The sequence below is a fragment of the Anthonomus grandis genome, chromosome 19 (genome assembly GCF_022605725.1).
Source record: "Anthonomus grandis grandis chromosome 19, icAntGran1.3, whole genome shotgun sequence".
Taxonomy (NCBI): Eukaryota; Metazoa; Arthropoda; class Insecta; order Coleoptera; family Curculionidae; genus Anthonomus; species Anthonomus grandis.
The window spans coordinates 11,770,496-11,783,277 of NC_065564.1; the positions used below are offsets into that span (position 1 = coordinate 11,770,496).

The following is a 12,782-nucleotide window of genomic DNA, read 5'->3' on the forward strand; positions in this document are numbered from 1 at the left end:
CCTCTCTGAAAATGTGGGGATTGTCCTCACTCCAGTATCGACAATTCTGTCTATTGACATGGCTGTTTAGGAAAAAGGTACATTCATCACTGAAGCAAATGTTGCTTACCACAATTGCACGAGTGTTTATTAAGTTGGACATAATTTCGCAAAACTCTATTCTCCTATCAAAATCGTCCTCATGAAGTTCCTGTAAAATTTGCATCTTGTACGGATGATATTTATGTAACTGTAATGCTCGTCGTACAGTTTCATATGACATTCCAGTTAGACGTGCTACTGTACGGAGAGAATTGGTGGGTTCTGCAACGAAAAAAAAACTTCTGCCGTTCTTCTTGCGCATCTTCCTTGCTCGCCATAAATAAAAATCATTTCACTTCTTTGACTAAGCATGTATACCATAATAACTAACAATAACACACAAATTATCGAAATAAATTTTAACTGATTTAAATACCTAGTGACATTGACTGGTAGGAAAGTTCACTAAATACTATTTTAAATTTCGGATCATATCATCGAACTGTATTGAGACGAATTCCATTGCAAACGAAAATAAACAAAAAAGAAAAAAAATTAAATGTTTATCTTTCATGACCAAAAGAATTTGTCGGATTGATAAACACTTTCAGTGAGAAATGCACCGGTTCGCTTTATGGTCAAACACGTTCCAATAGAAATCATAGCTTTAACGTATTTAAAACACTTACAGGAATAATGTTTAATAATAAGTAATTTAACAATGTTTAAATAACCCTAACTTGGCAACGCAGCACTCAAATTTAAAAAATAAGTTGCCAAAATGTAGAGAATAAAAAGTTCTTTCAAATGAGGTATCACTCAACCCCTATTGCCATTTAAGATTTTTGAGAGAAGGTTCTGGGGGGTAGGGGGTTGAAAGAGTGATTTCTGCATAAAAATTGTTCCCCCTCGATAATAAAATCCACGTTTCCTAGCGATTTTATAAAAACCTAACCCGTTTCGAGATAATAGGGGTGGGAAGTTTTCAAATTGACACCCTGTATATATATATATATATATATATATATATATATATATATATATATATATATATGTATATATATAAGTTGTAGATTTTTTTATTATCTACAATTTTTCACCCCTTTTCACCCTCCAAAACTTTACTTCCCTTATAACCTGCTCCTGCATGAATTTTTTTCTCGTTCCTGATACCCCCCTAAACCTTTTCCCGTCGTTAGTTTCCGGATAACAATTTTTTCCTTTTTTGCTTAAAATTGGTTCAATTCGCCTGGACTAAATAATACACGAGATTTTTAAACGAGACCGGAGCGCGCTTCTTTTTGCGCCATCTATCCGCCAGCCGCTTTTAGTGGCACGATTTTGCCCGTAAGGTTGCGCATCTTCCCATATTCTCAATCAACGGTTATGGTGTATATAATATTTCAGTAGTATAAACAGTTGTTTTATGCACCGTTTTATTCGTTTTAAACATCAAATAATCATGAAAGTCGATACTGTTTTACCCGGGAATAGTTCTGATGACAATATTCAAATGGAGAATGAAATAGAAATTCCTTCATATCGTTCGGACAGTGATTCGGAGATTGAAGAATTAGAAAGAAAAAAAAGCGTGGCGAGAGTAAACAGCGGCTCTTTGTAAGAAAATTTGCATGTGTTAAAGAAGCGGAGGAAGTTGTTCGTGCAGAAAATACTTGGTCTATTTTAATAACACAAATGACTGAAGAAGGAAAGAAAAGGTTTTATCGCTGTAACAACGTAAAACTGGTTACGGAATAAGTCAGGAAGTTAAGACAGAAATAAACAAACTATTTGATTTACATTTAAAGCCTAAAGCTATTTTAAAAAGTCTTAGTAAGATGGAGGGAGTAAAATTACCATCAATGAAACAATTAAACAATTATCTATCAAGTCGTAGACGTGTTAAATACGGTTCCTCAACTATAAGTCTAGGAGAACTGGAGCGGTGGATATTAAATCATACAGCAGTTCCCGAGGACATACACTAAGTGTTTGTACTTTCTTATTATATATTGGAGGATGAACCAATGTCCTTCCACTTTGCATTGTCTACAAAACATTTACTGGGGTTAGCAGAACGTCATGCAAATATTATCCATGCTGATGCGACATACAAGTTGATTTGGCAAGGGTTCCCGGTATTAGTTGTAGGAACTACAGATAAACATAGAAAATTTCATCCGATATGTCTAGGAGTTTCGACAAACGAGCGTCAGGAAGATTTTACCATGTTATTTAATAGTTTAAAAGAACAGGTTATACGGACATTCTCTACAACCGTCGGTATTAGTTTGTGATGCCGCAAAGAGCATCCAAAATGCTTTTACAGAAGTCTTTGGTCCTGAACCTATTGTAAGAATGTGTTGGGCACATGCAAAAACAAAAATGCAAACCAGGGTTGAACAAACTTGCTCAGATAAAAACGCCCGAAAGAATGTATTACAAGACATTGATGCTTTACAGTCCGTTACTTCTCCTGTTAACATTTTACTAGCGCATCACAGCTTTTTATGAGGAAATGTAAAATCCAAACTAATTTTATTAAATACTTCAAAGAAGAGTGGTTAACTCAAAATCGCAATTGGTACCTAGGTGCTTGTTGGAATTAATATTCTGTTATATTAATACAAAAACCAATAAACCAGGTTCCGAAAGGAAAATAAAACCCGCAAACATAAATTAGACATAGGGCTCATAGAAAGTAATAGAAAGGCAAAAGTGGCAATAAACTTAAGTACTCTAAAAGACCTTTTTTTTAGGTTGTCAAGAAAATGGTTCAGTTATACAAACAAACATATTTGATTTATTTGACATTTTGAAATGAAGCAAAAAGGCTTTTGATGTGAGTTTGTAATTTTAGTCTAAAGCAGAAACGTATTGAATACAGATGTATTAAAATATACTTTCGTTTAATTTAAATTTCCATACACCATTATATTTTCGTTAGCAATACAAAAGATAGATAGCAAGATAGCAATACATTACGCGAAAGATTTCCTTTGTCTCGTTTTCTGGTTATCGCATCGGAAATGTTAACTATCTCCGATGCGATAACCAGAAAACGAGACAAAGGAAATCTTTCGCGTTAGTAGTTAACAAATGGTCCTGCAAAACTAACTACAGAGGAGTCCTTTTCAATTACTCCGCTTATTAAACTTCCTGATTGGACAAAAGCATATCAATGGGCAAAATTAGATAAAAAAATAAAGGTGTTAGATGCTGACACGAAGAACAATGTCTATATAGTACCAGGAGGTTAAGTATTGGATGTTCAGGCAGAAAAACCTTGGGAAACTTTTGATGAATTCAAAGAATTTTTTTTTTCCACTTGGAGAGTAACAATTCCCAAAGAAAAAGATGATTGGATGAAAAGGTAGCTGCAATTGTTTACAGTTTTTTAAGATGTATATGTGCAAACATCTTCTGGGCCTAGCAATTAGATTAAAATATACAGTTCCGCCTGTAGAGGCAAAAAATATCCATATTGGCAAAAAAAGAAAGCGTGGACGTCCATCAAAATCCAAACCTGCTTTGGTAATTCAGTGATGTTTTTAATTTATTGAAGTCTTATTAATAATTTGTTTAATGTTCACTCTTTTTTGTTTTGTGGTTCAAATACTGTTTTAAAAATGGCTTTTTTTGTTCTTTTTGTTTTATAAATAGAAGGCAATAAAGTATATTTGTGATGCCTATTTTTGTTTTATTTTATGCTCACTAGCTTTTGTCATATTATAAAGTATGAAGTTCAAATAGTTTTTAGAAGCTTTATTATTTAAATAGCTATCCAGATTAGTATAAAACAGTTGACAATATTAACTTTATTAGATGCTAAAGATTAGATGTTCAATAAGTATTATAGTTGCTCCACCCAGTTTTTAAACGTGCTAAAAAGTATAAAAACTGATGTTCGATTAAATACTACCCGCTTATAAATACTAACCCTGTATACGCATCTAATCCAAAGAGTATAGGGCTCTTGCGCATTGAGCCTTATGTCCTAAAAATTTTAAGTCGTTTAAATGCTTTAAATTTGAGTTATGGCGGACAAAAGAAATTTTACCCATTTTTTACGATTTTTTTACTTTTACTCGATACCGCTCCCTTTGTGGGTACCGGAAAAAAAATTGTTTACGGATCCATTATTCTCAATGTTTTGAGAGATGACATGCCAAATTTCATCAGTTCGCTACTCATACAACCAAAGATATGAATTTGAAAAATTGAAAAAGACACGACAATTAGTGTCGGACATGGCGCCCTTATACAGGGTGACAATTTCAAGAGTAGCCATGGCTTATAATTTTTAAACCGTAAAAGATATAAAAAAATGCTTAAAACCGTTTCTATAGTAACAAGGGGGAACCAAAATGATGAAGTTTTTAGGGATATACTATCATCCCCCTAACCCCCAGAGCCACCCCCTTAAAAATTTTAAATTGGAAGGGTAGTCGAGTGATACCTTGTTTGAAAGATCTATTAATTCCCTATATTTTGCCGTCTTACTCATTAAAATCAATGCAACCATTTCCGAGATATGTATGTCCTTTTAAATGTTAGTCAATTCATTTTACTATCAGAATAAAAATATTTATTCTGATACTAAAATGAATTGTTAAAAGCCAAAACAAAACTCCAATAAATAGTACACTTATACTGAAATTATTGAATTGTCGGAATGGTATTTGGCGATGTAAAAAAAAGGAAAATTTTCGATGCCTGCCATTCTCGAAATATTTGTTGTTTTTTGTTTATTTAAATTTTGCCTTAAAATGTTCAATTTTTGGTTTGGTTAGTAATATCGTGGTTCTTTTTGTGATTTAAAGTTCTCTCACTGCTCTAGTTTTATTTTTACAATGGTTTATACGATCGCCGAAAGAGTTGAAATGATATTTATTTATGGTTCTCAAAATCGCTGTTTTCGTAGAAGTGCCACAATATTTAATGAGAGGCACCCAGATAAGCAGGTTGGGCATTATTACATGCAGAAGTTGGTAAGAAAATTTGAAGAAATTTGGTTTGTAGGTGATATAAAGAAAAATCAGCCAAGAATACTGGATGAAGCAACTCAGATTGAGGTTCTTGGGCATTTTGCTATGGATCCTGGTATGTCGACTCGTCAAGCAGCAGCTGCCACAGGAGTGTCTCGTGAATCAGTACGAAAGATATTAAAAATTAATAAATTCCATCCTTACAAGCTACAGATTGTTCAAGAACTTGGTGATGACGATCCAGACAGGCGGATCGAATTTTGTGAATTAATGACCCAAAAAATAATAAATGAGCCACGTTTTATAAAAAACATTTGTTTCAGTGACGAGTGCACTTTTTATTTAAACGGTAACGTTAATAAGCAAAACTGCCGTTACTGAAGTGATGAGAATCCCCATATTTTTAGGGAAGGGCACACCCAATATCCCCAAAAAATAAATGTGTGGGCCGGAATTCTAGGGAATAATATAATTGGGCCATTGTTTATTGATGATAATCTAAATGGAGAAATTTATGCTGAAATGTTAGAAACAACTGTTGAGCCTTTAGTAATAACGGAATTGGAAAACCAAAGGGATGAAAATGGAGATCTTGTTCTTGATGAAAATTTATTGCATTTTCAACAAGATGGGGCCCCACCACATTATGTATTGCCTGTTAGAGAGTGGCTAGATAATCATTATCCAGACCAATGGATTGCCGGCCGGATTGGTGGCCGCCAAGATCGCCAGATCTCACCCCTCTCGATTTTTTTCTTTGGGGTCACCTAAAATCGGTCGTTTTCAAAACGCAGCCTGCCACCATTGAGGAGCTAAAACAAAGAATTACACAAGAGTGCCGATTATTAACAACTGAAGTTTTTAGAAATGTTCGTCAAGAGTTTGAAAACAGATTGTACTTTTGCTTGCAAAATAATGGAAGCCACTTTGAGCATTTAATAAAATAATTAAAGTTCAATGCAGATTTTTATTGTTTTAAAAATAGAATAAACGCAATATTGCAGAGTGTTTTCCTAGTTCTTAACCATTTGTACTAATGTTCAAATGTTAAATATTTTATGACATTTTCAAAATATGTTAATTTTATAAGAAATTAAAAAACACTTAAATAACCTTTAATAAAATATTAAAATTAGCATAACTCTAAAATAAATGCATTGATTATTATAAGTAGGGTCGCATAATATAGGGAATTAATAGACCTTTCAAACAAGGTATCACTCGACTACCCTTCCAATTTAAAATTTTTAAGGGGGTGGCTCTGGGGGTTAGGGGGATGATAGTATATCCCTAAAAAATTCATCATTTTGGTTCCCCCTTGTTACTATAGAAACGGTTTTAAGCATTTTTTTATATCTTTTACGGTTTAAAAATTATAAGCCATGGCTACTCTTGAAATTGTCACCCTGTATACCGGGTGACACAGACAAAAGGAAACACTTAATAACTTTTTTACTTTTCAAGATAAACAATTGAAATTTGGTATAGCGATAGAATAGTTATAACAGCATCTTTTGACATATTCTATTATTTTTCATCACTGCCGGTTTAACAGGAAGTGACTCTAACTTTCTTATTTTAAATGGGATACTTGGTATATTTTTACGTATTTCGATAAAAAAATAATATTCTAAAAACAATAATACTGTATTTTCTACTTTTTGTTTTATACTCATAGAAAAAAATCACGTTTTTAAATTATAAAATAGGGTGCCATCGTTGATTGAATATTTGGGAAGATACGCAATCCTGTGTTAAAAAGTGTACCCGGTCGACTATCGGATTGCCGTTCAGTTTCGTGCACCGTGTGGTGCTGCCGCGAAGCGTCAAATCTAGGAACGAGGCCTCATTTTAAGTTTTAAGCGACACAGGAAAATTCTCAATTACCAGTTGTTACAACTATACTTAAAACTATAAAAAGATACCTAGTAACAAAAAAAAAAACATTTTGTTTAAATACCCCGCATCACGGTTATACAGGACGTCAATAGAGGTGGTATAATTAGAGGAAAGTTGAGCAATATAGTGTCCTTTTATAATAAAATCTAAATACTTCCTAAATTTTGCAAAAAACTGAAATTTGGCAAAATCATTTTATTTTTTTTCTGGCGTTATTTCAAAATATATGACAAAAGTATTTATTAAATGAATAAATTATTGTCACCACTTTTTCTCGCCTATAGGATGACACCTTTAAATTTAAAATACGACGTTCTGTCTTTAAAGAGCCATCATCAACTTTGTTTTTCTTTGTCGGCACTATATTGACCATTTGCAGTTTAACGACGCGGGAATCTTTGGGCGCCCGGCCGTGTTGTTATTTTTTTAAGACAAGGGCGATGATGATAACAGCGCTTTTATTTATTTTGTTATTGCCGATATTTAAATGCGCTGTGATCTCGCATAAATGACTAGATAAATGTGGTGGTCAAGTAATGTATTGGAAGGTGCTATCTCTTACAACTTAAATTTTATTAACAAATAATAAATTACTTACCAAAATCCTTTTTTGAGACAAAAATAAATAAATAAAAACAAAACAAAAATTCAATAAGCTTTTAATAAGATAAATAAGAATAAGACTTATAATAAAGAGAAAGTGCCAAATGTCGCTCATTGGTCGTCCAAACTTTTTTCCTCGTTGGAGATAACTGCATGTTAATTAGTGTTTTTACAGCTGTACTTTTTCCTTTAAGTAAATTTGCCAAAAAGTTTTTAGACACTAGATTTGCTTTCTTTTTAAGGCGTAAATACTTATTTTTTTAAGCTTTAAACTTTTTTTTTTTAATGAAGTTAACTTAACACTTAAAACTCTTGATTTTTTTTTAATATTAGATTTTGTAGAAGATGGAGTATCTGGATAATCTACAGTGAACTTTAGAACTGTCTGTGTGCTTTGAGGACTGGGACTGTGACGTACAAGTTTAACTTTTTCATGTTGGTCACCGACAATCTCATCTTCGTGAAGCCTCTTACGAGAATAAATTTTTAATTGTTTATCTGAAATATAAAACAATTTATCCATCTTCTAAAACATAAAGGGGTCATTCAAAAAAGTTAGCTATACAGTGCTTTCATTTCAAAACGAACCATCCTTAATAACTTCTCAAAAAAAAAACTTCCTAAAAAAAACACGTGAATTTAGATATACAGGAGGACGTTTAATTTTATATTTTAACTAGGAATAAATTTCTTAAATGGAAAAAAAGTTTATTAAGTTGTATCATTATATTACAACCAGCCAGTTAAAGCAAAATTTGTTCTATATCACTAAAAATAACAGGTGTAGAATTATTTTTGAACAATTGCTAAAGAATATTCAAATTCTTTAAAAAAACTAAAGTTTAAAAGAAAATTTTAATTTCCTTTATTTAGAAACATATGGTTGATCATTCTCACATATGCTTACTCGTTGACATATGCTTGATCTATTCGAAGACCAGAATAGATCAAGTGTTACCAATTTTACCAATTTTTAAAGAATATATATCTCCTTAAAATTCAAGTAATTCATTTCTTATTTAGATTTTATTGCAAGCAAAAGCAAATTTGTAAAAATTTACCAAACACTTACCATTTTTTGGACAATGCTGCAAAATATCAACTTGAATATGCGTGCCAGGCAATACATTTGTATCAATTGTAGTATCTACAAATAAAAACTTTCTAAAAACTTGTATTATACTATCTGGTAAATTTAGAGACATTTAAGTACAAGTGCTCAAAATTGACGAGTGCATTCAGTTTTTTGTTTATTAAATATTAGGATTATTATAAATATATATAATAATATTACGATTTTCGAAACACCGTCAAAGGCTAAAGTATCTAACAGAAAATTGAAAAGTAATCACCCAAAAGTAGTTTTCACTGTATTTTATTACTTAGATCTGTTATAAGTTACTTATTTTATTGAGTATTACGTCACTTATAGCAAAAATTAATTTAGAAAATACCATTAAAAATACATTACTTGTAATAATCAATATTTAACAACTGAAAAAGATTTTATTAAAGATATCTTAATACAAAAAAATTATTTTAGTTTGTTAGTTTAATTAGAGTTTGATAATGCACGTATAAAATTGAATCAACCAATTTTTACGACAAATCTTATTTTACTATTTATTCCAGGTTTTTCTTATAAGATAAAAAGCATTGCTAAAAAATTTAACATAAGAATTACTTTTAAATCACAAAACACATTACGATATTTATTAAGAAAAACTTAACCTTTCAATTAAAATGAACTTAATAAAAATCTAATATATAAAATTCTTTGTACTTCTGGTAAATTTTACATAGGTGAAACCTGTAGACTATTACCAATAAGAATTAATGAACATAAATCTTACATAAATAAATATATACCTATAGATATAAATATAGACCCTATAAATAAAATGTAATATCCTATAAAAAGCTTCTTTATCCCGCCGAAAAATGTTTGTGTTACGTCTTTAACATCTTCTAGTTAGCAAATTAAGTGGCCTGTTAAATTTAAAATATTTGTTTGCTGTAGAACTTTTTTTGAAAAGCGAAGCTTTCTTATAATAAATAGGCATTTCCAAATTTTGCTAAAAAACAAACAAACTTTTTATCCTAAAATGATGAGATCTATCGTCCATTTACATTTGTGCATTAAAAGAATTATCCTGCTATAAGTAAGTAATATATAATAATAATTATAGTTATAATAATATTATAATACTTATTGTCGTAATAGGTAAGGTTTGTCACAAACTTGTAAAAGGGTTTGAAAATATGCAAAAGGGCAAATAGGAATATTTTCAGTAATGCGAGCACGAGAGTGAGCATTAAAAGTATACCCACTCATGTACTTTTAATACAACAGTTAAAAAAATCTGCCTATAAAAAATAAAGTGTCAAGTTTAAGTAATATTATAATATTCTTTACTTACCATTTTCCCAATTTATTGATGAAACTTTAGCATCTAAACTCTCAAGGCTTTGAGCGTTACATGAGGTATCAGGCAAAGAAATTGTGTTTTTAGAGGCCGATTCTATAGTTTAGAGTAAATTTATAACACTAATTTGGAAGGAAACAGTAAAATATCAAAAATAATACCTTTCCATGGAATTGGTACAGCTGATTTTAAAAGTCTCTTTCGCTTATTACTTACTGCAATATATATTTGGTCAAAATGTTTCTCGCAAACCACTTTGTTTTTTAATAAATTTTCATCCATAACATATGTTTCCGCATTGCCTATATTTTCTATCCACTGGTTAAGCAACACTGGTTTTAAAATCGGAAATTTGAAAAAACTGAGAACATTGTTTTTACATTTTCTTACATTATTGCACCCACGATACGCACACTGATTAATTTTGCCTAAAGGAGCCATTGTTTCACAAACTAAACACATTTACATATATCTATCTATTTGTGATTATGAAATCCAAGAAAATTTTTTAACAAATACGGCAAACACGAACCTGTGCAAAAACTCTCCCATACGACTCAGGGATGATCGGCCGATTACTAATGAGAAGCGACGGACGAAATTATTTTCGCGCATACTGGAGAGAATCGCCATCTATTTTTCACGCATATTTGCGGTCACGCTTTAGCCCATAAGGTTGCGTATCTTCCCAAATATTCAATCAACGGTGCCATGAATACGTTGAAAGTTTTAATTTTTAATCAAGTAATCCTTTCTGAAATTCTTGCCATTGTGATATACGCGGAAGAATAAATGAGGCGGTTTTCCAGTGCCTTTACCATCGCAGTGCCATTCAATACTGTTATAGTCGAGCCCTTCACTGTGCTCACTTGAACTAGTCCAAGATCATTCTTTTTGTACTTCAACTCAGTACTGAAAATCCCGCTGTCCATCTTCAGACTGGATTTTGATTTGCCATGAGTATTTGATTTCTTCGGTACCACCCATATCTTGGGAGGCGTTACCCCATCTACCACCTGAGAAGGCGCCCGATAAACCCGGCAAGCCCCACACGGACTGTCTTATTCGAGGCTCTATAAAGAGTGTTTTTTATATATTGCGACAAAATTCAAAGAACCTGTTCTTTGGATAAAAATTCGCAAAAAAGTTCCTATAAACATAGGTCCTAAACCTTTTAGATTTTGAGCTACAGGGTGGTAAAGTTTTAACAAGTTATAAAAAGTTTTTTTTTTAAATTTTATTTAAAATTTCATTTTAGTTCATAATATGTCACTTTATTTAACATGTTAAAAAAAGTGACATATGAGTAACGTGTTAATTTCACCCTTCCAAAATCGCGAAGTAGCCTGTGCACATAATTTTTTTTAACGTAACGTAAAGTATAAAACGCTTTAGAAGAAATATATTACCGGCATAGATAACTGGAGTCTTGGTTTTGGCAGGTCACTACTTGAATTCCTCAAAATAAAATATAAAATCCTCATCCATTTTTTTCCAAGAGACCACACAAGATGTAAACAAACAAACAAAAAACAATGTCGCGGTGTGATAAGCAAATTTTATTGGCTATACGGGTTTCGCCCTATATAAGCAGGAGTTAGTTTTACAGTGTATGTGTAGGTCCTAAGGCCTGACGGTACCCTGCTTATACAGGGCGAAACACGTGTAGCCAATAAAATTTGCTTATGACACCGTGACATTATTTTTTGTTTGTTTGTTTACTAAAAATAAAATTTTAAAAATTCCCAATTTTCTAGGAGAAAAAGGTTACATTGATTGCACAAAAACATAAAGCATTACTTTGTCCCTCTAAAACCAAAAATCAACGGGTGTAAGAGTTTTTTATATTTTTTAAGAAATATCCGAGAAATCCGAGGTGGAAATTGTTCGCTGCGCCATCCTTTATAAAAACGGCACTTCCGTTAAATGAATAAATAAAATAACTTCATTCCACTTGTCTGAAAGGGGTATGATCTATTTAATCTTTCAGCTGAAAGTTTTCCAATCATTCGATTTACGGTTAGCCTTTGAACAAATTACATAATTGCAACGATTTGTCACACAAGATTACTCGCCGAAATTGGCTCATGTAGTTTACCAAATTAATGGGATCTACAGTGCAAAAGTTTTAAATGCTTATCTTGAGAAGTAAGTTTTAAAATCAATTAAGGATTAGGTAAAATTATGAAATAAACTTATTTTAATGAAATTTAGACTTTTTACACTTACTTATTTGCTTTTCCCTGCATTACTACCAGACGATAAAGCGCCGAATGTAATAAGATTTTTGTTTTTTCGTTTATTTAGTCAAATAAATTAATAGAAGATAACAATGTTGCCTAATAATAATTACTATATTACTGTTACGAGGGTTTTTAATATTAAACAACGGAAAGCGTTCATCAAAGATTTTATTTGTCACCCAAAATTTTTACAGACAAGCTGCGACTCATCTTCCGATAATTTATTGCGTATATCTGATCCCGTTTCGGGTTTTTAGAGAGTGAAATATTTTACCTGACCTAAGCATAACAAAAATGTAGAAAAAGATTAACATTGGTGACTAACGGAATTTATGCAAAATAAATGATATACTGTATGTGCAGATATTAGTAAATAATATTATAATTATTATTAGTATTTATAATAATCATTGTATGAAAGAATATTAATATGTATAAATATATATCTAACAATAATGATATACAAACATGTACATAAATATATATGATATACATAAATATTTAAATATTAATAACAGGACGTAACACTCGGCCATCCTAATTTTTGGTCGTCCTCGACTTCCTTTTATTTTCTCTGAAAACAATAAAATATCATTTTAATT

General features: G+C 31.5%; 1 protein-coding gene and 1 long non-coding RNA gene across 3 annotated transcripts in view; one reads left to right on the forward strand and one right to left on the reverse strand.

The window, feature by feature from the left end:
• LOC126747382 (transient receptor potential cation channel subfamily A member 1) overlaps positions 1–12,782 on the forward strand; it is a 592,560-nt gene that overhangs the window by 141,820 nt on the left and 437,958 nt on the right. The window lies entirely within an intron of this gene.
• Positions 7,551–8,821, reverse strand: LOC126747406 (uncharacterized). The gene is made up of 2 exons (XR_007664182.1): positions 8,584–8,821; positions 7,551–8,009 (listed from the first exon to the last, which is right to left on the reverse strand). It is a non-coding gene; the product is annotated as an uncharacterized LOC126747406 (long non-coding RNA).